Source organism: Hippopotamus amphibius, chromosome 2 (assembly GCF_030028045.1).
Source record: "Hippopotamus amphibius kiboko isolate mHipAmp2 chromosome 2, mHipAmp2.hap2, whole genome shotgun sequence".
Classification (NCBI taxonomy): domain Eukaryota; kingdom Metazoa; phylum Chordata; class Mammalia; order Artiodactyla; family Hippopotamidae; genus Hippopotamus; species Hippopotamus amphibius.
The window spans coordinates 117,071,789-117,099,483 of NC_080187.1; the positions used below are offsets into that span (position 1 = coordinate 117,071,789).

General features: G+C 39.8%; 1 pseudogene; it reads right to left on the bottom strand.

Moving 5' to 3' along the window:
• Positions 1–1,735: 1,735 nt before the first annotated feature.
• Positions 1,736–26,232, bottom strand: LOC130844448 (cGMP-specific 3',5'-cyclic phosphodiesterase-like; annotated as a pseudogene).
• Between the last annotated feature and the right edge of the window lie 1,463 nt (positions 26,233–27,695).

Here is a 27,695-nt window from a genome sequence, read left to right on the forward strand (position 1 = left end):
AAAAGACTTATCAAAATTAAAACAGTTGCTGTTGTTCTTTCTTTCCTCTGAAAATTCATTTTAGAAATAATTTCATTCATCAGAAATTCACTTGAGTAGCAAGTGAGACCTGTAGGATGAGAGCTGGTGAAGATTTGTTTATCTGGAGAAGGACTGAAAAGGGAGGAATAAAGTAGGGGTGGGTGAAGGCCACATGAGTGGCAATGTGACCCTTCCCTAAGACCTTCCAAGTTTCCTCCCTAGAAATCATGGTATCCATGGAGAGGCTGTCTCCAGGAAACAAGAGAAGAGTACAAGTTTTGCATTCCAGTTGACTTAGGAAAAAGGGTTGTTTAGACAATGTAAATCCTTTGACATAGGAAATCTTGGGGAGGCTTATGGCTTCCACAGGACATGGAACCAGGGGTTCAAAGCAATTTGTGATGTTTAATTTTCTGTGTCACCTTGACTAGGCGAAGGGATACCCAAGTGCCTATAAAATGTAATTTCTAGGTGTGTCTATGAGGACGTCTCCAGAAGAGATGAACATTTGAATCAGGAGAATGAGTAAAGAAGATGTTCATCAATGCAGTGGGCATCACCCAACCCCTTGAGTACCTGAACAGAACAAAAAGGGAGAGGGAGGACGAATTTGCTTTCGGAGCTAAGACATCCATCTTCTCTTGCCCTCCTGCTGTCCATCAGAGCTCTTGGAACTAAAGCTTTTGGACTCAAACCAGAGTTACACAATTGACCCCTCCCTGATTCTTAGGCCTTCAGTTGATTATACCATCAATTTATCTGGTTCTCCAGATTGTGCAGATGGTGGGCAGATTGTGGAACTTCTAGGCCTCCATATCCAAGTGAGCTAATCCCTACAATAAATCACTTATTTATCTCTGGATATCCTACTGGTTCTGTTTCTCTGAAGAACACTGACTAATACACAATTCAATCTAGATATTGGATGATATCTAGTTTTCACATATGAGGATAATGCCAACACATTTATATAGTTGTTCTGATTATTATGTGTTAATATCTTATTATTAATAAATACTGTGCCACATTCAAGAAATTTGCATGAATGATGGGGCTGATGAAGGAGGAGATGATGTGTGACTGAACACCATTGGTATTTGTGGTCTAATTGAAACTCACTGGTCTAACCTGTGGACCTTGTCTTCTATTTTAAACATATGAATGTGTTATTTTATTAAAAATAAAATAGTTGAATCCCTAAATTTATATCATTCTGTTACAAAGTTTTAAAAAGTGAATCAAAAGTTAACCATTTCTTACAATTAATCTATCTAGCAGACTATTTTTTTACTCTTAGCTTCAATCTGAGCACTACTTTGTTTCACGGCCACTTCTTGGATTTCTACTGCTACATTATTAATTTTTAAGTGTTCTGTGGTCTCATAAGCTGAAGAAATGTGTCATTTTCACAGACACGTATTTAAAGAAGTAGGACTCAGAAAACATAGAACGTACTTTCATATTCTGACTATTTTCATAAAAGGTTATGAGACAGTATTTTGACTATTCAAATTATGAGTGGGCTAAGTGATGAATTACCCACTAGCCAACTGATTTCCACTGTTAATACCAATGTAAATTATGGCCCAGATCAATCCCACAACTTCTAATGAAATTCCTGGGATGGGAATAACTTCGGCAAGGCCTCTATAAACACAGATCAAGGGTGTCAAGGGTGAAGCAGCAACATGAGAAATCCACAGACTAAGAGGCTTCAGTCTGGGGTCACTGCAAATCCAGGACACTGAGCCTATTTTAGATGGCAGTACAAGAATTAAATCATTACTAACTGCAAAACAAAGATTACACCATCAAAACTCTAAGTATGGTAAATAGATTAAATAACGTGCATATAAGTGAAGAAATTCTCAGGGCTGGAGAAATTTAGGACCATGCAAACAGATGAAGGCTTTCTCAGCAAAGCTGTAGCATATTTATGGTCCTACTGTACTTGGGAATATAGTGCCATTGAAAAGCGGAAACCCAGCTGTCACCTAAGACAGAAAGGGAATTCTGCAAATTTGGCAGCGATCCTTCAGCTGTGTCCTTAATATCCCACTTGGAGTCTGCTATGCTGTGACATTACTTAACAGAGCTCAAAGAGGTCATGGAGATAGCTCCGTGAAGAATCAAAATTGAAAAGACTGCTGGTATAGAGTGGATTCTGAAAGCTATCTCAGGATTTAGCCAATCTGAACTATCACATCTTTCCCCAGATACCTGCCCTCAGTATTTCTCACCAGTTACTATTACTTATTCACCCAACTTCAAAACCTGAGTCTTCTCCAACTCCTCTTTTCTCCTCACTTCCACCTCCTGTTAGCTGCCAAGTCTAGCAGATTCAGCTTCTTCATCTTTAATCCATTCCCTCCTTTTGGTCTCAAAGGCCAGTGCTCTGGTTCAGGTGCTTACTCCCTCAGACTATTTAACCTGTCCTCCCAGTTTCCAGTATTTTTCCCTCTAATTCATTTTATGGCCACCATAATATTCATCTTTCTAAAGCACAGTCTGAATCATGCCAGTCCCCCTTTCAAACCATCTTTAATTAGTCCTCATGGCTCTGAATCAAATAAATACTCCTCAGCTTGGCATTTAAGACCCCAGTAATCTCCAGTAGCTCCTCAACGTCTATACTATCACCCACACATTTCCTTACAAGCACCACATGGTCCAACTTCCTGTTTCTTCCTCAAACTTCTTTTTGCAACTGGATCTCAATATGCACACGACTCAATCTACTGAAATCTTATCCATCTTCCAGGGTCCATATCAATCATTGCTTCCTCAGAGAAACCTCTCTCCATCTCCCCAATTATATGTGATCTCCTGCTTCCCTGAACCTAACACATTTTCCCTGGATCAATTATGACCTGCTATCTAGTCTACTTATTTATCTCATCTACTATAATTTTCTCCCAATCAATATTTATTAACACTTATCTATGTTCCAGGCACTGTATTAGGCATCAGGAGTACAGGAGTGAATAAAACATCTATGACCCCTCAAATTACACAGAGGAGCCTCAAGCTGGTATTATTATGGAATCTTCAAAGTGTACCACATGATAAGTAACCAGCATAATTGTTCTATCATGATGCCAGAACATAATTCATAAACATACTAAGTGTCATTCAGTTAAGATGATTTGTTTAAAACCTCTAATTCAATTAATAAAAGAATCATTTTAAATGGGAAATTTGAAAAATCATACAGTGTAAACTTTAAGTCCATAATAAAGATCTGTTCATAATGGAAGCAAAAGTGGAAGAAATATCAAATCTTTCCACTGAAATATTGTAGGGCAAAAATGTCCATTTTCTAGAGCTATCCACACATTTATTTGTTTAATGAAACGAAAGAGTGGAAAGAAAGAAACTCAGACTTTGGTGTCAAAGGGACTTCAAATGAATGAATATGATGCATTGAATGAATGAATTTAAAAAGACTATGGGTTTGGTTTTCTGACACTTTTTGGACCTATCATTTTAGAATCTTAGTAAAGTCCCCAGAAGTTCACGTGGAGATAACATAGATAGGGGATATGTATAGTGATCAGGTAAAAAGATGAAAGAATACAACTGTGAGATGAGCTATGTTAAATTATCATTAAGCAGGAAAACAAGACAATATTTCCCTCAGGCCTCTATCCTTGATTCAGCCCCCAGTGAAGAAACTCTGGCATTTAAAAGATGGGGAGGTCCTTACCAGACAGTCCCATTTTTAAAAAGTATGCACATTTTTACATCTCAGTTTCAAATATCCCCACAATTCACAGTAGTTGTCCAAGGCCCCACCCACGCTCCACCTCCCTCCCCGCCTCTGTTTCTTATTTACCTCATATGCATCTTTGATGTTCAAGGGCTCACCAAGAGCAGCCACATGTCCCACGATGCCTTTGTTCCACTCTAAGCGGATACAGTTATTTGAAGCTTCTTCCAGTGTTGAACCTTCTGCAACATCAAAGAGGCGGCTGATAAGAAACTTGTCGTTGGAGCTGTCCTCACAGACAAGGAACAGGGAATAGCGGTCAGTGGAGATGAGTCCATGGATGTGCAAGAAAATTTTGTGACATAAGGCTGTGACATCCAAGTGACTAGAAATATCTTTCACTAATTCCAAGAGTCTTGAGCACTGGTCCCCTTCATCATTATCAAACCTTGGGGGGGGTTAGAGGCATCTGTTCCTTCTTTTCTGAGTCAGAGAGGAAGCTCACAGTTCCCTCAGAATCCTTGACGACAATGGGTCTAAGAGGCCGATCAAATTCGGAGGCGGAGATTTTCCTCGTTGGTGTTCCAGGGACGCTGCTCTCTGCATGGGGACTCTGCTGCGAGGGGCAAGAGCAAGCTTCCGTGTGGCCTCTGACGCCTTCCTTGCACACAGGGATGGTGTGAACTCTCTCAGCAAACCATGCATTGACCATTTCTCTGCAGAACAGAACATGTAGACACAGTAAATGTTTGAGGAATACCCCTTCTTAAATATTGCTACCCCTGAAAGCTTCTAAAAGTCCGCTCGTGGTAAACTGATGTGGTAATGATTGATTTGTCATAGAAAATAAAAACAAGATGGTTTATTTAAGACGGTTTTATTTTGGAAGATGCCTTTGAGGACTGGGGCGGGGAGGGTGGGGGGGGCTTGGGGGGGGCGTCAAGGAAGGGAGGGAAGCTGGGGATATGTGTATAAAAACGGATGACTGAACCTGGTGTACCCCCCCAAAAAGTAAATAAATAAATAAATAAATAAATAAATAAACAAACAAAAAAAAAACAAGCAAAAAAAAAAAAAAAAAAAGAAAAACTCTAGAGGACAATTGCTTCAGTGAATGTTTTAATAAAGCCTAACTCCTATAACGTGTATTTTCAGATATCTGATTTATAACACATTGTCAAGTCTGCTCCTCTCAAATCAGTTTGTGTTAAAGTAAAAGACACTAAATTTGACAAGAGTCTTAGGAAAATATAAATATGGAAATTTATCTGCTATTTAAAACATACAACTTTTTCTGAAGTTAAATATTTAAAAATTTTTAAAAATTTATATAAAATTGGCTAGCTAATATGCTTAATTTTAGATAGTTGTTTTAATCTATATTGCTACATATAGATTAGATTTAGAAAGGGAAGTGGAAAATATAAACCATTTGATCTGGTATGTGGTAGAAAGATTATAGATTTCCATTAAAATCATCCTAATAAGATTTGTTCAATTAATGGTAAAGATGATCTCTTCTTCTAGAGTATCTACTCCTTGTATAAAGGAGAAAACAAAAAAGGTAGGTAATAACATATAGAAAATTCAGTCCAAGAAAACTTAAGTTATTTATGTTATTAATGTGCCATCCCATGAAAAAAACCCATTTGGGTTTGCCTTCACAGTGGGTGATTTTTTTTAAACAAATATGCCAGATCATACACATCCAAATGATTGTTGTTCAGGTCAAATAATTCCTCTTGGGAAGCTGCATTCTCATGCCAACTGATGGTGCCATTACTTTAGACATTTTTGGAACTCTTCTTTTGAAACTAACTTCTAAAAATTTTCAAGAGCCACATAAGAATATTAGTTTTTTAAATTAATTTTTTTTGGAGTACAGTTGATTTACAATGTTGTGTGAGTTTCCGCTGTACAGCAAAGTGAATCAGTTATACATATATCCACTCTTTTTTTGATTCTTTTCCCATGTAAGCCATTACAGAGTATTGAGTAGAAAGAATATTTGTGTTATCTTAAAGTTAGATCTTGTTTTTCACTAAGCCTTCCTCTCAAAACAAGCAAGTAAAACCACAAAAACCTAGAGTAAAAGCTAACTTAATGTATATCTTATGCATTAGACTTGACTTTTTCTGAAACTCAAATTCACTTTCAAGAGACAGAAACTTGCTACCACTGAGGATACTTAAAAGAACTGGCCTATAAAAGCAATGCAATCTCCACTTGACAATGACTTACTGATTATCTTCACCAAGGAGCCAGGATAAAAAGTTTGACAGTGTATCATTTTGGAGAGTGCAGGGAAACAGGCACTCTCTAATCCTTCTGAATGCAATAGAAATTGATAACACCTCTTCAGAGGGCAAGTAGGCAATAGCTAACAAGTTTTAAAATGCATTTATCCTTTGTTCCACAGATTTTACGCATGTGGGAAAAGAAGTACCAGGGTATTTATTTACTGTGGTACTTTTTGTTATAGTGAAGATAAGAAGCAACCTAATACCACAAACAGAAGCCTGGCAAAAAGACATCATGGCAGGCTTCCTAGGTGGCGCAGTGGTTAAGAATCCGCCTGACAATGCAGAGGTCACAGGTTCGATCCAAGCTCCAGGAAGATCCCACATGCCATGGAGCAACTAAGCCCATGTGCCAAAAAAAAAAAAAAAAAAACACATCATGGCACATTTATAAAGGGAACACTAGGCAGACATTTAAAAATGGTCATAGGTACTGATGTGAATAGTTATCACAATTTATTAAGTGAAAAAAGAAGATCCAGAAGGGAGAAAGAAGAGTTAGCCTTTTTTCTGAGTCTCTACTAAGTCTTTCACTTATAGAATGTTCCCTTAATTATTTTATTTTGAACAGCAACTATTGTTTGGTAAATACTGTACTACCCTGAAATGACACCAGTCTAGAATGAAATGGGTCAAAAAAAAGATAACACAGATATGATCAGGATTACCCCATAATTCCAAGTGTTAGATACAGTTATAAATTTTAAAGTTCTCTTTAAAAAGCAATGTAGGGACTTCCCCCGTGGTCCAGCGGTTAACACTGCATGCCCTCAAGTGCAGGGGGCAAAGGTTTGATCCCTGATTGGGGAACTAAGATCCTGCATGTGACGCAGCATGGGCCAAAATAGTAATAATAATAATAATAATAATTAGTTTTTAAAAAAGCAATATAGGGCTTCCTGGTGGTGCAGTGGTTAAGAATCCGCCCGCCATTGCACAGTGAAAGAAACCATAAACAGGACTAGAAGACAACCCTCAGAATGGGAGAAAATATTTGCCAATGAAGCAACGGACAAAGGATTAATCTTCAAAATATACAAGCAGCTCATGCAGCTTAATACCAAAAAAGCAAATAACCCAATCCACAAATGGGCAGAAGACCTAAATAGACATTTCTCCAAAGAAGACCTGCAGATGGCCAACAAACACATGAAAAGATGCTCAACATCACTACTCATTAGAGAAATGCAAGTCAAAGCCACAATGAGGTATCACCTCACACCAATCAGAATGGCCATCATCAAAACAACTAAAAACAATAAATGCTGGAGAGGGTGTGGAGAAAAGGGAACTCTCCTGCACTGCTGGTGGGAATGTAAGTTGGGGTACAGCCACTATGGAAAACAGTTTGGAGGTTCCTTAAAAAACTAAAAATGGAACTAACATATGACCCAGCAATTCCAATACTAGGCATATACTCAAAGCAAACCATAATCCCAAAAGAAACATGTACCATAATGTTCATTGCAGCACTGCTTACAACAGCCAGGAAGTGGAAGCAACCTAAATGCCCATCAACAGATGAATAAAGAAGTTGTGGCACATATATACAATGGAATATTACTCAGCCATAAAAAAGAATGAAATTGAGTTATTTGTAATGAGGTGGATAGACCTAGAGTCGGTCATGCAGAGCGAAGTAAGCCAGAAAGAGAAAAACAAATACTGTATGCTAACTCATATATATGGAATCTAAAAAAAAAAAAATGGTACTGATAAACCCAGTGACAGGGCAAGAATAAAGATGCAGATGTAGAGTATGGACTTGAGCACACAGGGTTGGGGGAGGGGGAAGGAATGGGGAAGCTGGGACGAAGTGAGAGAGTAGCTTTGAAATATATACACAACCAAATGTAAAATATATAGCTCATGAGAAGTTCCTGCATAACGTAAGGAGACAAACTCGATGATGGGTGATGACTTAGAGGGCCGGGATAGGGAGGGTTGGAGGGAGTCACGGGAGGGTGGGGATATGCGTATAAATACAGCTGATTCATTTTGATGTAACTTAAAAATTGGCAAAGCACTGTAAAGCAATTATATTCCAAAAAAGAGCTTAAATTTTAAAAAATGACACAAAGATAACTAAAAAATTAAAAAAAAAAAAAAAAAAAAGAATCCGCCTGCTAGTGCAGGGAACACAGATGGGTTCAATTCCTGGTCTGGGAAGATCCCACATGCCATGGAGCAACTAAGCCTGTGCACCACAACTACTGAAGCCCATGCACCTAGAGCCCATGCTCTGCAACAAGAGAAGCCACTGTACTGAAAAGCCCAAGCACCACAACGAAGAGTAGCCTCTGCTTTCCGCAACTAGAGAAAGCCCGCACGTAGCAATGAAGACCTAACGCAGCCAATAAATAAATAAATAAATAAATAAATAAATAAATAAATAAATAAATAAATTTATTTTTAGAAAAGCAATGTAGTAAGTATACTGTACAGATCCCCGGTGTATACCTACAGCACAGAATCTTTTAAAATATAATTGCCTAATGTTTTATAAATTCATGACAAGGCTTAGGACAAAATTTTCAGCAATGAGAACATACGGTGATAATAAAATAATGCTGTATCTCAAAAACTTCGACAGAAATGAGGGGGACATACTTTGGGAAATGCTTGCATTACCTCCAGAATCACAGCAGTAGTGCCAAAGACACTGATGTCAGACATGTATGTGAAAAATGCACAGGAAGCATTTGAATATAAGCTGTTTCATAAAATGTAAGACAGAAAAAAGCAATACATTTAACTTAACGTCTCATGTGATTTAAAAGTGTGTACATGTAACTTAAATTCTCAAATGTATACAAAAATAGGCATTTTAACTATTTCAGCTACAAACCTGAAACACAGCCTCAACTTATTTCTTATCCTCTCATTGAAAAATGGTGATCGACTTTTAAATTTTTTAATCAAACCACCTACTTGACAACTCCATGTGAACATCTAAACAGACACCTTAAAATCGTGAAATCAGAATTCCTAATGGCCCATCCTTCATCTTGCTTCAACCTCACTCCTTGACAGTTTTCTTCATATTAATAAGTAGCACCATGATCTCCCTAGCTACTCAACCAAATATCTAGGAGTTACTCTGAATTTCTGTTTCTTTCAACTCACACGTCCAATCCAGCTGCCAAGTCTTGTCTACATGACTTTCAAAACCCTATATTCTAGTCTGTTCATTTCTATCTCCTGTACTACCTCCCTGATCCAAGCCCATCACCTCTCACCTGGGACTGTGGCCACAGCCCCTTAACTGGTCTCTCTGATATTATACTAGCCTCCCTTCAATCCATTCTCCACACAGCAGCCAGAGTCATCTTTGAACAAAGAAAACCTTAACATCTTAACTACCCTACTTGGCTTCTCACTGAATTGAGACTAAAACTCAAACTCTTTCTATCCCCTACCATAGCCCCTCTCGCCCATGCCGGCCCCTGGATACTCCTCATCACATCAAACTCTAACTGCCCCCAGTCTGGACCACTCTACTCACCTGCACCCGGCTGACTGCAGCTCCTCATCCCCTGCGCAGACAGGTCTTCCCTGATCACTCCACCTCAAGTGGCCTCGACACACTATGTTCTCCCCCCACGCTATCTGAATTCTTACTATCGTCTATTTTTCTTGTTTACCAATCTGTTGGTTTATTGTCTGCCTCCTCCAAGGAGATGTAAATGTCATACTTGTCTGTCTTGTTCATGGCTGCATGTCTGTACTTAGAAAATGCCTTGCACATACTAAGTCCTTGATAACTATTTGTGTGAATGAATAAATAAATGAAGCCTCCTAAATTAACTGCATTAAAAGGGACAATAGTCCTTTGAAAATCTGAATGCTGGTATATTTGTTACAGAAAATCAACATTGTGTTTTAGCTATTAATGTTCATCTTCCTTTGGATGTGAGTCTCATAACTGACCATGGCTAATTTACCCTATAGGATATCCTATAGGGCCTAATATATGTCTTAAACTAAGCCAGTGTCCAAAAATTCTTTGTTAGGTGTTTTGTATTATATTTGTATTGTGTCACAAGTGTTTTACTTCTAGATATTTTCTTGGAGAGATGAACTCAGTATTAAATGACACAGGAAAAATAGATCTGGTATATTCAGTGACTCAATCAACAATTTTTATTAACTACCAGTCATGGAGGGAAGGGTTTTCTCACGACCACATTATTGATTATCTGAGTCCCTGTAGATATGTCCCTGCGTAGGAAAACATATGTTATCATAACATCAAAACAATCACTTATAAACCAAGCATAAATGAAATTAAATCCTCTCTCCCACCTCTCTCCCTTTAGGCATCCCTTGAGGTTTGGCAGTGCATGACCTATGTGGCTGTATGAAGTGGGCCTTCCTTCCTAAGACTAATATCTATCATCTCCTGTTGATTGTTTTTTAATACTTTAATCTCTGCAAATACAAATCACCTGCAGACTGAAATTTTACACTCTTATGTAAGATATAGAATTTCTAGAAGTAAACCAAGGTGATATTGGAGAACTATTCTAATATTACATAAAGCCACTGATAATTAAGGGTTAAGTCCAATTAAAAAACAGCTAACAACTGGAAAAAAATCAACAAGGATCATAACAAACACGTGAAAAGAGAATTCTATTCAAAGAACTGCATTCTAGATTAAGAAAGGCTGCTGGAAAAACGTCAAATATTAATTTTAAAAAACTATATTTGAGGAAAAAAGACTCTCTTTAGGATCCTGCTGCGAATGCCAAATAAGAAGTAAAGATACTTGTGTTTACGATACAGCCTTGCCAGAAAATTGTTTATTTTAATAGCTTGGAGTTTTCATTATAATCTAAATCTTCTTAAATCTAAAATAAGGTAAATTTACTCTTATAACCCACGGTTCCATTTTTCAAGATAAAGTTCCAATCAAAGCCTTTTCACTGATATTTTCCCATTGTAATTGGATTCACTTCTGTGTCCTTTTTTTTCTAGAATAAATTATTCTCATGAAGGTCCTTGAGTGTGTCAGGCACTAGGGATACAGGAGTGAGCAAGCCCAGACCTCTCCTCCCCAAACTGAAGCTTATATTGTGTCCAGCAGCTAATTTACACACACACTGAATTTGCTGTCATATGAAGTTATATGTAACTGCATATGAATGAAAAAAGATGGAAAGATGAACATGTCAAATATGAGGGTAATATACCAGATGGGATTCAAGAAACCTGGCTGGTAGCTCTGATGGGGCAAATCACTTCTTTGGCCTGAGATAGGATCTCTGTTTTCCCTTCTTTCTCTTCCTTGAGTCTCTGAGATTTTGAAAAGTATTTACATTAGTGATATTGGAAGGGAAAAAAAAGCACCATTTTATTTAAACCTCGTGAAGCAGGCATGCACAATCCCAGTTTCTAAATTATGAAGCTAAATTAAATGGCTGAACCAAACACATTCTGCAAGCTGGTAACAAAACCTGGAATCAAATCTGGGTCTCCTAATCCAAGTCTTACGGCCTACAAGAACCTAAAAGTTCCCAGAACATCAATGTTTGTCACGAAGACACTTCATAATGTCTAGCTGCATCTGAAAGAGTCAAAGATCAAATTTAAACACACAAGGCATAGAGAAAATAAAATCACCTATAATACACATCCTCTAACTAAATTCTTTCCATCCAGATCATAAAAGGACAGCACACTTAACCACCGAGGTAAAAACACTGCCTCAAGGGATTCAGAGAACAAAGATTCTTAAGGATAGTGTCCTGAAAAAAAATCTGACTGAATCCCATGCCTATGTTTCTCTGAAAGCATAAAATGTTTTACAAACCAAAAATGATTCACTGAAAAGAATATATAATAAATGTGTTCAAGAGAAGAATAATTCTCAGGGCTGCTAGATTTAGCAAATAAAAATCCTGGATATCCAGTTAAAACTCAGTTTCAGGTAAACAATGAATAATTTTTTAATATAAGCAGTATCTAAAATTCAAATTTTACTGGCTGTCCTATATTTTAGCTGGCCACACTAGTCACTCGATATTCTATTTTTCCCAAGTGAAACTGTTGGCAGGTAGACAACAAAGAAAAAAGCAGGTTCTATGCAGCATGCTAATGAGCTCCAGGCTATCAAATCACTAATACTAATTTTATCATTGAAAGAGCACAAAGGACCCTGTGTAAGATAACTGAACCTTTTGAAAGCTCTTGGATTAATAATTTGTGGCATAAAAGTCTTCCTTAAATCAAGCTTTTTCATTTTACTGTCCAAACTATACCATATATTTAATAGAGAAAAAACAAACTGCAATCTACTTATAAAAGGGAGGCTGACTACGTGCTAAAAACTCTTGGGACTTACAACCACACCCCGAGAAGCTGTGTTTTTCAGCCATAAATCCTAAATTCCAATCTGTATCTTAGCTTTTGCTACCAATGGGATTTGTGACCAGTGGCAAACAATTTTCTTCTTCTGAGTTTCGATTTCATCCTCTGTATAATAGGGGAAATACTGCCTATTCTAACTTCTTCATGAAGCGCAAGGTGCTGACTTTCTTCAGCAGAGTATGAAGTCAAGAATACCAAACTGGCCATCAGGAGAGAACTCTAGTTCCAACTATAAGAATACACAGACCTGAGGCTGAACCAATCACAACTTCTCTGGAGTTCATTTTCTCCAGAGTACAAGTTCTTCATTGTACACACGGTCAGCCATATGAACAGGTCATGAAGCCTGCTTACATGATGAACGGGCCAGTAGGTGATGATGATTAGGTTGGTCAACTCTTGTCATCTCCTTTTGCCCCTCAGCTTCCTCATTTTTAAACAGGCAAAAGGCTTCTTCCTCCTTCACTCACCGCACAGGGTTGGTGTGCGCGTCAAGTTAGAGAACGCACGTGGAAGCATTTCAAAATCTCTTCCATATATTGAAGATGTTGCTATCTCCTAGACCCTTAGGATTCATTCCAGTGGAGACGTAGGGCTGGGGTAAGGAGCCATGGCTGTTCACTCCCTCCTCAAGTCCAGCCAAGAGAATCAGAGAAAGTGAGGGAGAAAAAGGTTGTATTCCTGGTGGCACAGGCCCACAGGCTGAGTGGGCCTAAGAGGGTTTGGAAACAGGCTGACTACCTGCATCCTGAGCATCCAGAGTACTTGTCCAAAGCAGATACTGCAGATTGTCACTCATTATAGAATCCCACTGAGTTCTCCCTCTAAAAAGAAGTTACATCATAAGTCTACATAAGTTACATCCTAGCCATTTGAACGAAAAGAACAAAATGGATGCACGTTCCACAAACATATTCTACCCTCTCCTACAAGCACTAATAACTTAGTGACTCTGCTCTCAGGTATCAGCAAGTCCTTGCTAACTGCCCTGCAATCGAAAGCAGAACAGACCTCTTGAAGTCTTTGAGTTGATTTAACTTTTACAAGGCTGTTAATGAAAGACAACAGGCCCTGGTTAATGAAAGACAACAGGCCCTGGACCCTTGAAAAAAACCCACAGCCAAGGGAAATGCAATAAAAATTAACGCCAAGAATTTATAATCGATGACAAGATCCCGATGTTTAACACCCCATCTAAGTCATTCCTTCTCTCCTCACCGAAATCTGTTTTATTATTCTCCAGTCACTTATTTCCTTCCACATTTTATTACACACAAAATTTCTCACCTCATAAATGAGTTGCATTATACACCTTTTTAAAATGGGTAAATTCGACGTAGTTTTGTTTTTAAACTTCTACAATATGTCTTAAAATAACTGGAGAAACCCTGGAGGGTGCCAAAATCAATGTTGGGAGTTACTTCACTCAGGTAACATGAATGTGAATACCATCTGTGCTTTCAAACTTACAGGTACCAGAGATGCTGCTCAGGGCTCACTAAGGGATCCTTTCCCTTCCTGAGCAAGTAAAGAACCCAAAAGATTGAAATTAATTAGAGAGCCGGAAATACAGCCACTGGAAGCTGATCAAAACGTGCCATGGGTTATCATAAATGTGACTTGGATTTTAAACCCCGAATCTCTTAAAACAATGAATCCAATCAGAAGTCTACTATCTTAGTATTCTACTTTACTGAAGACGCTTGCAGCTCAAGAGTCCCACCCGTGCAATGATGATTTAATACAAAAATCAGTGTCATGAGGAATAACGTTTAACATATTTTGATTTCAGGAGGCTTCTGTAAAGCCCCAACGGCACCGCATCCTTCAAGACAATGTTCATTGTGGCTGGAGCACCCTACAAAACTAAATGAGTTCATGCATTCAAAAGGCCAGGCGGCCAGGTTCTAGCAGCTGCTGCAGGAAAAGGCTGAGCTTGACATTTCCAGTGTCAGGCATTTGGGATCTTTGGTAATACACAGAGAAATGGAAAGAATAAATTCATTCGTGAATGATACGAAAAAAGCATGGAAGAAATTCTGGGGGGTAGAAAGCCTAGGAGGTGAATTGTCATTTTTTACAACGGTTGTAACAAAGAGTTATCTCATCAAAATTACACACATGGTAGAAACAAAGTGCTACATATTTCATTCCTACACATCCTGGGTGCTCATATTTTTAAAGAAGATGAAAAGTGTATCATACTTAAAATGATAGATTCAATTAAGTTAATGGTTAAATTTAATGGTACCAAGCTAAGAATATCTTTTTACGGGATATTTAAATAGGTTTAAGTTTTAGATATGAGCTATGCTTCATCTCATATTCTACAAAAATTTTATAAACTGATTAGTAATATCCATTGAAAAAAATGGAATGTCACCAGTTGATGGCACATACTCTGCTACGAATGACAACTTCCCCCCTTTTGCAATTTCTAATTTTCACTCAATATTATTACCTATCACAGGGAGGAAAACTACAGTTTATAATTTGTGTTCTAGAAATTTCCCACTAATCTAAACAAGTCATAGCTTCTTCCAAATGCTTACTATCTAGAAGTATTAAATAGAATATGCAAAACTTACTGCATAGTGGGATGCAAATTCTCACATACCATTTCAAACACGGTTAGCAAAAGGGAGACACACACACACACACACACAAACACACATGCACTCGCAACTGTGTACAAAGGGGCTCCATGAAGCAATAACTTTTACTGTGCTCACTCATCTTAAAAAGACAGAAATACCTTAAAGTACATATTCAGTATTCCAGATGCCTTGAAAGGGAAAAATAATTTAAATACTTTGTCTAGGTTTTATAGACTATTTCCTGGCATCTAGAAAAGTAAGGAAAAGAAAAATTTACAAAGCAGTGTAAAATTCTGATGTAAACATAATTCTCACGGGTTAAAAATATAATTAGATGAAATCTACTTGTAGAGCAACTAGTTTAATGTGTTTCGTACTCTTGCCTAAAATAATGTATCAGAGGATAAAAATTCTTTGAAAATATACTGTACTTAGGGTATTTGTGTTCTAATACTAAAAATACGATGGTAACAGTCTAGTACCCAAGTTTTCAGCCATTCTATTTTAAAATGTCATTGGCGAGGTCCCACTTTTCATACTCTAAAATTATATATGGAAACGAAACCCACTTGGGCAAAGTCTTTAGGCACCTCATTTAGTAACGTGCTTGCACATTAAGAGGCCCTAGGAGAAACTTTAGCCTCTTCCTGAGTTAAATTCCTCACGACATTAAATCTATGAGTCTTTGCTTTACTTCTGTTAATATTGAATATTGAACTTCAGTAGAGATTGGTGGGTAAGGGCTCTTGGTGGGACAGACTGAGGCTTCAACCCCAGAGCTGCTTCTGAGATAAGACCTCAGGTGCATTATTCATTCTCTATAAAATAGAGATAATGGCATTAACCCTCATAGCGTTCTTCAGAAAATTAAGGGAAATGATGCCTATAAAGTAATAGCATAGAGTCTAGTACACAGTGTTTAATATGTGGTCATTACTGTTTTTAAGTTAACTGAATTTTTTTTTTCTGGCCACGCCATGCAGCCTGTGGGATCTTAGTTCCCTGACCAAGGATCGAACCCGGGCCATTGGCAGTGAAAGCACTGAGTCCTAAACACTGGACCACCAGGAAATTCCAAAGTTAATCGAACATTAACTGAAATATATTTTCAAAATTTATTTTGTAAAAATAAAAATAATTTATTCATGGGTTTCTACAGAATAATGAGATGTTACCCATTTGTTTCTTTTTAAGCTCCTAGTTTAAAAGCACTAATTTCTCTATAGAAACACTTGTGCAAAAAAAAAAAAAACTTGTTTCAATGTTGGTATTTTCTCAAATTAGAACTGAAAAAACATAGACTCCCTAGACCAATAACTACACTTACATATGACATAATTTCCTGAATAATGCACAAAGATTAAGAGCTGAACAGTGTTGTGTTTTGTTTCTTGAGAAAAATCACTGTCTTTCTATTACTACTCAGAATTTAATTTTAATTAATTTAATTTTTAAAAATAAGTTATAGAATTTCGGTGATGAGTTTTTCAAAACATCACAGATATAATAAAACTGTTTGACAACAAATGTGATAAAATATACAACTAATTACTTATGATAAAAACCATAGCAATATTTCATAACAACCATACCTCTAAACTGGAGAATGGTTTTAAATATCAACACTTGATAAAAACAATGCTTTAACACTCTGCTACAGGAGATTTGGGGATTAAAATTGGTCCACTTTAGTTCCCACCCACTTGGGGGAATTCTATAGGTAGGCTGATATCTGGGCCTCAAGGATGTTACCCTTGAGTAACATTACAGAGATTTGCAGGGTGCCTCAAACAAAACAAAGGAAAAAGTTACAGGCCCTGAATGATCCACAAACACAGTGCACAATCATGTTTTTAAGTCTGCTATTAAAACATGACCCCTTTCTCTTTCTCTCCAGTGCCTTTTTCCATCACTGATGGGAATTAACCACTTAAAACCAGAATTACAAAGAGTACACTAATTTCCTGTCTAAAAAGGGATGGTTGATAACATAGGGAAATGTGATAAAATTATCTGTAGGAAAAACATAAAAATAACTCACATAAAATATAATGTTAGATATTTCTTCCGCTCTTGGATCCTAATTTTACACAGTTCTAGTTGTGTTGTTTGCATAATTGACCTAGATCCACCACTCATACTTGGAAAATACTTAAAGAAGGAAACGATTCAATCTGAGAAGTTGATATTCTGCTCTCCTGGTGAGAATCAAGAATGCTTAGAGCTGAAAGAGATTGTTAAACTCATTTATGAATTTCTCTGCTTTGATTTCTCACCCCCTCCTATCTCCCATTTTAAAGCCAAGATTTATTAACCTGGGCCAGTCACAAAGCTGGGAACACAGGCAGGAGGTCTGGACTCCCATTTCAATTCCCTTTCCAGTACCTTACACAATCCACAAAAGGTTCTGTTCCAACCATTAATAAAAACTCATCTAAAAAATGAGAAGGACACAGTCTATTAAGTCCCTGTTCTGTTGCTCTAATTCCCACTTATCAGAATAAGGGGGTGACTCTCAAAGTTTGCAATTATAATTAAGGCACTGATGATTCTCAGTAAAATAAATAGTAACCTACTGAAAATCAGTCTAAAGAAGATAAGGAAATATGTATTAGTTCCTTTAAATTCCTTAAGAACACTAGAAGTCAATGCTATTATTCCCATTTTGCAGAGAAAGCAAATAAAGTACCTAAAGGTACTTTTAAGAAAGCGGTAGTTCTGGGATTGAAGCTTAAATCTATCTTATCTGGGGCCCTTAACCACCATAAATAGAAGTAAATTTTAAAGGGTTCAGAACAGTGGCTCCTAACCAAGTAGTGGTGCCAGCCTTTGGGGGTCATGTGGAAATGTGTGCCACAATAATTGGGGTGCTCCTGACATTTAGTTTCTGGGGCCCAGAGATGTTAAACATCCTGCAACACGCGGAACAGTTTCTCACAACAACAAAAAGTATCACTACCGAATGCCAAACAGCATCCCCTTTAAGAAGCAATGGTTTACTACAATGAAAAAGAATCTGAAAAAGATGAATCACTTCGCTTTAAACCTGAAACTAACACAACACTGTAAATCAACTATACTTCAATTAAAAAAAAAAAAAGGAAAGAAAGAAAAGCAATGGTTTGGATGAATAAAAGATTAACATACTATAACAGGGTATTAAATGAAACGGGCGATCTGGGACACCTCCAAGTGATTCCTCCAATAATCTCTACTCTGATGTTACAGTGAGTAGTTCCTTTGCTTCTGGCATGGTTTAGAAACAAATGCTGCCTAAAGTTATTTGATGTTCCCAAGTGTTCTCCAGCTATGAAAACATCTGAGATGCTTACTGGGACCAAATATAAATAAAATGCACAACTGCTTCATATTTTTACATTCAAATTTGACCAAGAGTTGCAAGAGACATGTTTTATAATTTTCCATGCATTCACAATCACATATATGAAAAATGTTCTTTCATGGAAAACCTGCTTACATCTGAAAGAAAACCTAATAAGCAAAATCTATACTGTAAATATGTAAACCGATTTGTTTTGCAGCTTAGATATGGGAAAGACTGGACTAGATTGGCATGTCTCAATCTAAGGTACGAGAAGCCGGGACAGTCCAAAGCAAGTATGTTTTGAAGATCTGTAGTTTTTCTATGGAAATGCTTCAGTTTTGCGTTTTCACACTAGTGACAATTAAAACCTAAAAAAAAAAAAGTAAAAGACATATACTTTAAATGATTGGGATGACCACCTTATAACCAAATACTATCCTGCAATTTTAGCAGTCAAGTGTATATTTCTGTTTACAATCACATTGCAGCCCAATGGTTCTGGGTAAAGAGAAAAAAAAGTAGATTTAATATGCAAATATGCTTTCAAGCCAAATAAAACCCCAAAGCTGGTGTACTGTGCTATGGGACTAAAAGTTTCATGACTGTTAAGAGGGCCCCACTGGGAGAAACAATCATCAGGAGGCAACTGCAGCCAAGGCAAGCGGACCTCACCAGACCCCCGCAGGGCAATCAGGGCCACAGTCACCCTTACGAGGATGATTTAATGAAGCCTGTCAATTTACATTTGGCTAGAGTTTTATCATTTAATTCATAATTAACTTATACACTTTTTTTGGTATTAGTTGTATAATTGCTATAACTAGGATTAACTTATACCTACTCTTAAGAATTCCACATTTAACTAACATTAAAATAAGAGAAAGTCAGTACTAGGTATGGCAGATCTCTGGAACCTCTGGAGGTGCTGACATCACTTTCTTTTGGGAACTTCTCCTCCCCCACTGACGTATCACACTATGGGCGACCTGCCCCAGCAAAGTAGTGAGACACCCCTGTTCTTCTCGACACAATGACAGGTCCAGAGCAGGCAAGTCATGCAAGCAAGGCCAAGTAATCTTGAGATGACTGATATGGATAAGAAGGTACTTCTCAAACATCAGAAGTTTAAGACCCACATAAACTTGCCAAGGAGAAACATTTCCAGTGCACAAAGAAAGCCTGCCTGAGAATAAAGCCAAAGCTGCATAGGGCCAAAGGGATGGAGGGAAGCAGGGATGGAGGGAGGGAGGGAGGGAAGGAGAGAAGGAATGATTGGAAGATTGATTAGACAGATATACAGACAAAAAGAATGTTGACAAGATTATTTCATCAGGTGAATTTCACACCCAAACCAAACTCCAGGAATGTCAATTGTCAGTTAATTTTGTATGAGTTTAAGATGAGTTTCTGTCACTTGTGACCAAAAGCTTTTTAACAAAGATACTGGGGATCAATAAGAATGTCTTTCTTACAAGGTAAACATTACTTAAATTTGAGAAACACTGGACATGATCTCCTCTAACTCTACAGTTCAAAGATCCTGTGTGTTTTAATTATTTCATCAGCTTAAAAAATCAGGGTTTTTTCTCTTCTTATAACCTCAGTATCCTTATTCAACAGAAAGTAGAAATGATGACTTTTTAAAAAATAATTATTACCAGGGATATGAGATCAGATAGGGATCTTTTCTTTCTCAAGTTTAGATATAATAAAATTATCCCGAGAAGACAATTTGCAAAAAGTTAATTTTACTTTACAATTCAGAAATAAGGGAAAGGTCTCAAAGAATACAGAAGCTAACAATGGCACCTAAGACTTTAAAAAGCATGTTCACTACAAACTACAAATGGGGTATGTGTATATATACATCTATGTATACATCCATATACAGAAGGCTTTTTATAAAGCTTTTTAGACTATTCATCAGGATGATTCTTATGAACTTAACTCTTAGTTTACCTTACCTGCCTTAAATATTTAGTTGGCAATAAGTATAAATTCCTACCAGTTAGAGAAAATGAATAAAGCACTCACACCATGAAAAAAAATATGATTCAAAATAAAGTGAGAATACCAAGTCAGTAAATAAGATTACAGAGCTAAATATCAAACAAATGACTCATGTGGAAAGAGTTTCTTCAATTTTTATTCTTAGGTTGTAATTCATAGGCACTTTTTCTTTTTTTTTTTTACTGAGAATCTGATTTAACAGATATTTCCAAGGCCACATCAATCAGCTGTAACATTGATCAACTGAATCAACATCTGTCCAGCTAAAGTAATCTCATAGGAAGTCCTGCAAAGTCAGTAGCTAGTGTGCAGTCTAAATTCAAAAATTAGTCATTTTTCAACCGTCCACTATCAATCAACTCAGTGATTTATTTAATTGCCCTGAAGCCCTTACCAAAGCAAGAGGTTTTATCCTACAATTAGCCCTGAGAACAAAGAAAAAATCTAACTTAACGCAACAGTTAGGGGTTTAATAAATTGTTAGTTTGAAAAATATTTGAGGGACAAACTAATAAATACCAAGCAGTTTTTTTTAAGACTTTTCTCGCACGAAAGAACTCTTTCCCAAGCATTATTAAAAAGTATTAGGAAGTTCAAGCATGTTTAGGTTAATTCGTGTTTTCAAATCTAGAAGAAGGGAAGCATGCATCTTAGTAAGACATACTCTCTGTAATCAGATAAGGGTGAAGGTACAAACTTTACCCATACAACTTGAAAGCATTTTCATACATTTTAAAAGAAATCGTATCAGAAACCAGACTCAAGTCATTTCTTCAGGTGGAACTATTTAGAAAGGAAATTTGGTTGCACAACATAATCAAAATGCTAAAAACTGCTCATCTTTAGGTACTGAAAACAATATTAAGAAAATACTGGCAATCTCTATAGATCTTCAGATCAAAAACAAAAAAAAGCTACTGAATTGTACTACAAGCCTATTTAAGTGTTACACTAAGCAAATAGATTTGAATGACTAATTGCCACTGATTAGTTCTGCCACAGTTTTAGGAATCATGATCTTGTATTGGGGGCTTTCAAAATGGAACTGAATATGAAACCCTGAGAACACTGGTGATAGAAGAGCAATGAGAAACATTTCAGGGGCTCCTATGGATTCTTCCAGATTCAATCCTATGCAAATTCAATCCACATGAGTACTTTTAGGGCACTAAAAGGTGTCTTAGAGCTGGCTATAAGGACCCTGGTCATAAGCAATACACGGATAAAAGGACATTATTACACCAGAATTACCATAATGAAAATAGAAATAATATCAAAGCCAGACTGAGTCAATGCCCACAGGACTTTATTATCTTCAGTATTAGTGACTGCTTAACAAAATATGCTTAGCAACTCGTTTGAAAATTGTGAAAAGTTTATATTCCTATATGATCACAGAAACAATCATTTTTAAGATCGAATAGCAAGATTTATTTTACACCCATCATCTGACTTTAAGATAAATATCATGCAAATAAAAGGTTATAGCTTTTAGAGACACACACACAGAGAGAGACAGACACGGGAAGGAAGGAAGGAAGGAAGGAAGAAAGAGAGAGAGAGAGAGAAGGAGAGAGAGAGGAAGAGAGAGAGAAAGAGAGAAAGGAAGAAAGGAAGGAAGGAAGAGAAAGAAAAAGAAAGAAAGAGAGAGAGAAAGGAAGGAAGGAAGAAAAAGAGAAAGAGAAAGAAAGAAAGAAAGAAAGAAAGAAAGAAAGAAAGAAAGAAAGAAAGGAAGAAAGAAAGAAAGAAAAAAAGAAAAAGAAAGAAAGAGAAAAAGAAAATCCCAAACACAGGACCTGAAACATCAACTAATTCACCACAGCTTTGCAATGTCAAATAAAAAGTCTATCATAGAAAACTACATGGGAGTGTAAAACTTCTGTTTCTGGACTTTGATCCAAGTAGTCATAAAAAGTTGTCCTCACTTAATATCTCCTATTTCCAGTACATGCCAAATATTCTCAAGCTTTTGCCTAGTGCAAAACAAAGCAATAAAAGTCAATCATATTACCCCTACAATACTAAAGGATCAAAAACATCACCCACAATCACAGAGCTGATTAGTAACTAATGAAAGATAAATTATTCTAATATGCTGTCAAGAATAACAACAGCTGTTAAAGTGGCATTAGCACCAAAAAGGCTCCATCTGTGAATGCACAAGCATTAAAGCCCTTAATGAACACAGCATCCCAAACCTGCAGGACTGCAAAGTTTTCTATAATAGCGAGGGTGGAAGTTTTCCATAGGTTTTAGTTACTAGTCTCAAGTTAATTTTTATGCCAATAGATTATATTATGAAATGTTCAACTGACACTCTCAAAATTCACTGAAACAGGTTTTGATTGCTAAAAAGCATCTATTTGTGTGCTACAAGCTATAGCTTTTAAGGAAAAATAATTATAGGAAATAATGTAAAATATAGCAGCGATAATTGCTTTCAAGGTCAACCAAAATTCACAGGTGTTTACATGAGAGTTAAGGAGGGCCAGAACCTTCCTTCTATTCAATGACTTACTATTGAGTGCAGACCATTCCGTTTGGGGAGAGAACAGAGAAGCATGCATGAATGTCAAACAACAATTAAATCAAATAAGGTAGAAATAATTCTACCAAGGAGCCTGTTTACAGGCACAGGTGGCCATTCTAAGTGAATGCAAATTTATTTTAAATCTTAAAACACACCAAATGCCTCTACAGAACTATTCTCTTTCAAGGCTTTCCCAAATCACATACAGTGTTCATTTTATACATAGTCTAACAAAAGGGGAAAAAGCAAAGTAATGTGAGCTTTTCGTTAAAAACCAAAAATCACAACAAAAAACAGCTGTGAACAAAGTGTCTCCAATAAGCTTTTACCACAACCATGTGAATCACACTGTGTTCAGCAGGTTGGCATTTTTATAATTTGCTAATGTTCAACCTCTCATTCTGTGTCTCCAGGTCATGCCATCAAATAGAAGCCCAAACTGGAGTACTGTTCCGTGAAAAATCTCTGGCTACAGACAAGACAGATTATATTCTTCACACTGACTACTTTCAGCGCTTTATCTATAACTCCTAAAATTGAGGGCCTACACTACTCTTGATTATCTTACACTTTCGTTTTTCAACTTGAACTCAACATAAACTCTTCTCCCAAGATTACATACACACACATATATATACCACAGAAAGCGTTTCAGCGTATTGTCCACATCAACTATGATATAAAAACCCTAACTGAAGAGAAAACCTTTAACAAAGTCTCAGATGATCTACATTTTACACTAAGCAGTGTAATTTTGAGAACTGGGATTTTAATCCTATGCTATTTGGGAGAAAAAAGTAATGTGAAAAGAAATGTAACAACTCATTCAACTTATTTTCCGGAAAAAAAACAACAAAAAAAACCAAAAAAAAACGTTACTCTCAAACTTTTGGCGGGCTCTCAAAGTGAAGTGTTGTTATGTATGAGTTAAAAGCTACCACCAAACAATCCCAAGTTTATGTCTTTAAAGGGAGAGGGGAGAAAAAAAGAAAAAGGACATTTACGCTGAGTTTAAAATAAATAATTTTGTTCTTTCTTAATAATCTGCCTAAAGAACATCCCTCTACACATTTAAAATATCAGCCCCGTTCTCCTGCCCACTCCGCATTATACTATGCGCTATAATTCATTAAGGGCGGAAGGGTGGAAGTATACAAGGGTGAAAGGAAAACGGGGACAGATGGCCTCGGAGGAGGAGACCTCTCAAAACTGCTGGCTCCCAGCAATGGATAATTCCAGACCTAGATGGTCTTAGTGCCTCACCCCAAACCCGCAGAAAAGTGCCCTTCGAAAGGGAACCACTTTCCATTCAGGATTTATCCCCTGGGTCGCTCCAGATTTAGTATTTTGATAGAAGGCGAAAGCGGGAAGAGCATTTTAAAAGGAAGGCTGAGTAATTAACCAGAGGAGATAAGATCTGTCCCGAAGCCATCGCCTCTGTTAAAACCCCCCAAAAGTGATCAAATCGACACCCACTGAACATTCGTTAGGAGCAAGGGAGTTAAAAAGCGTCCCATCTAAGACCTCAGAGTATTACATCTGCAGGAAGGTAGAGGAAGACAGAAATGTCACAGAGCACATTTTCAACGAAGCATCGCCCCGCCGGTGTGACCTGGGTGCAAGCACCCTGCACCCGGCCCCCACCGCGCCCCCGGGGAAAGTGGGGAAAGAGGGGGAGGATGCTTAAGGAAGTACCTTGTTTTGTCTCCAAAAGGCAACATAGCAAACGTGGCGAGTTGGAGATGCAGATGAGGCGGCGTCGGCGGACCCTGGACTCGAGGAGGCGCCGTGGGGGTGGGGGCTGGGGGCCGACGACGTGCCCAGGTGAGGCCAGCGACTCCAAGCCTGCTCCCCTACCGCCGCCGCCCGCTCGCCCCGCGCTGCGCCGCCCCCTGGCGGGGAGCGCCCGGCCGAGTCGCGGCGGTGCACCGGCGGGTGGGAGCCCAGCGTCCAGCCCCAGCCGGCCCCTTCACCATCACCGCCCCGCTCGCGTCTCCCTCCCGGAGAGGCGGCCAGCGCCAGCTGCCCGAGGGCCGCTGCCGGGAGCCGGCGACGCCGAGATCCCGGCCCCTCCTTCAAAGGGGTGCGTCTGGAGTCAGCCCCGCGCCGCGCGCAGCGGCCGGCCGGGCTTCGCACCAACTCCCCCGGCTTCGGGGCACCCGGCCGCCGGGCACTCTGCGTTTCGCCCTCCTAGCCCCTCGGCTTCAGCCGCGATTCCTCTCCAAGTCTCCGGCGAGCGTTTCCCACGCGCGCCCCGACTGCCCGCTGAGCAGCCGCCTCCCGAAGGATAGTCTCTCTCTCCTCCCCGCCCTCCGCAGCAGCCGCCCTGGCGCTTGGCTCCGGACCAGGAAGAGCTGGCCTTTGGGGTTGTCCCGGGCCGCGGGACCTGTCACCCCCCCCCCCTCCAGGGTCCGCTCCCCGCCGCGCCTCCGCGCCGTCCTTTGTGTGCGCGCCGCGAACCCCTCCACGGAGCCCGTTCGGCGGCGCCGCCTTGCGCGCAAAAGCAGCCGAGAGGAGGAGCGCGGGACAACCAGGGGACTGGAAGGGGGCAAAAAAACGACAGCACTCACTCTGGGAAGGTTCCGGCATGTTGCTGCCCTTGGGGCTTCTTCGTGGTCTCGTGCCCTACCCGGGCTTCCCCGCCCCGCCAGGGCCGGGGCGAAGGGGGACGGGGGAGGAGCGGAGCCACAGGGACCGCATTGGAAATGGTGCTTCCGGAGCGGCAGGGAAGGGGCTCAAAAACTGTTTTTGGTTTCGCTAAGGAGATTTAGGGGAACCAGGAGGCTAGAGCAGGGCTAGAGGAAGGCCCGTGAGCGCAGGCATAGGAAAATAGTCTTGCTCCCAGGGAATACCAGGGCTGCCAGCGTGTTGGGGGGAGGGAGGGAGGGAGAGGGGGGTCCGGCACGTTCATTTTTGGATTTGAACTTTGTGCAAGTTGGATCGAATCCGACGCTTGGGGTTTTCGGCTGTACTCGCCTTAAAGTCGAGGTCTCTACACCGTAACAGGATCACGGCCCTACTTCAAAGGCAAAGGGCCTGAGAGTGGAGACTGTTTAATGGTTAACGAAGGGGAAAATTCAATAAGGGACAGAGATCAGCCCCAGGTTACGCTCCATGCCCCGGCCGGGTCTTCCACGGGTCCTCTTCTTACCTGGTGCCTTTCCTAACAAAGTAAGAGAAGGTAAAGTCCCAGTGATCGTCCAGCCACGCTTCGACCGATTCCTGGTCCCACTGCTGCTGCGGCCGCGCGGAGCCGGGGCCGGCCCACTCCATGATCAGCGCGGCGCGTCTCTGCGGCTCCCCCGTGCAGGTTTTCCACCCCAGCTGGGGTCCCTCCCTCGGAGGAGCTGGACTCGGCCTCGAGACTCTCCCCCTTCGCCCCGCTCCAGTCCGGCCGGCTTTCGGCGGCGCTGCTCAGGCACCGGGGCAGCCTCCTGCCGCGCCCCGCCTCTCCCGGTCCTCACCGCTCCCAGGTGTGGCGGGCGGGGCGGGGTGCCGCAGCCCTGCGCTCTCCCTGGGGTCTGGCTGAGACTGGCTCTCGCAGGCTCTCGAGTCCCCAGATTCCGAGGCGCGCGCGGCGGCGACTGGCGAGCTCTGCGGGAGCCTAGTGGCCAGGACTAGAAGGCAGCTACGCGGCCGCTGGGGTGCGCTGTGTGCCGGCCGGCTCCGGACGAGCGCGCAAAGGTGACTGTGGGTGTGTGTGTTCGCTGAGCGTCCCACTCCAGGACAGGGAAGGGCGCGCTGTGGAGACCCATCCCAAGCCCAGAGAGCGGCAGCCGGGGGAAGTTTCTCCCGAAAGTGAGAGGTGCTGGTAGCCCGGGCCAGGGAGAACAATGACTGTCCCGCCTCGCTTTCTTCCAGCCCAGCGCGTGGGTTCGGGAGGAGCGGGGACCACCTCCTTCGGAGCTCCGCCAGCGCAGTGGCTCAGAGCGCGCCAGCCAAGCACCACGCCTCGGTGAGGAGAGTTGGGGCGTGTGTCACCGAAATAGATTTGCGGGTCCTGGTGGGTAACTTCCAACAAAGCCATTCCCGCGATTTAATGTTAATAATAACAATCATGATTATAAATTATGTGCCTTCGCATCAAAGGCTTAATTTGCATTAAGCCCCCTTTCTTGACTGGAAAAAGAAAAAAGTAAATTGAGATACAATAATCACGATGGTTTCTGTATGAAGTCAGAAAACAAGGGCATCTCCGTACCATTAGGTGAACTTGAAGGTACGGGAACTACCCAGGTACAGTGCAGAACAGCCAGTTAGCCGAATTTTAAATTAATTCATCATCTGTACTCAACTGGAATTAACACACACACACACACACACACACACCACGGAAAAAAGTATCTGTTTAAAAGGGCTCAGCCTTCCTACCGGGTTTTGTCCTATCCCTATTACGCTTTACAAAAAAGAATTGGTGTCTTCCTTTGCTTTATCCTCATCCCTGTCTCCCTGCAGTTTTCACATGGTATTTTGCAATGACCTAATTTTTTTGGCAGAATTAAATTGGAGCTGTGTGTTTCACAACGTGTGAACGACACCATTAGCAGTGATATCCTAAAAGTGATTTAGCTGACATACTTTTAACAAACTCCTTTCAAAATACTCTTGGCAAGAATGTAAGACATTACTCACTGTGTAGAAACACATAATTCAACAGATAATATGAGAATTTTAAAAAATGTCTTCCAGTCCCCCAATGCAATGGTTTATACTTCCTGCATTAAATAATTGTCCTTTTGTAACTTCAGTTTCTTTGAAACTTCATTATTGTATGCAAGTAGCCACAAACCAATAACAAGCAAAGGAGTATAGTATGAAGTAATGCATGATA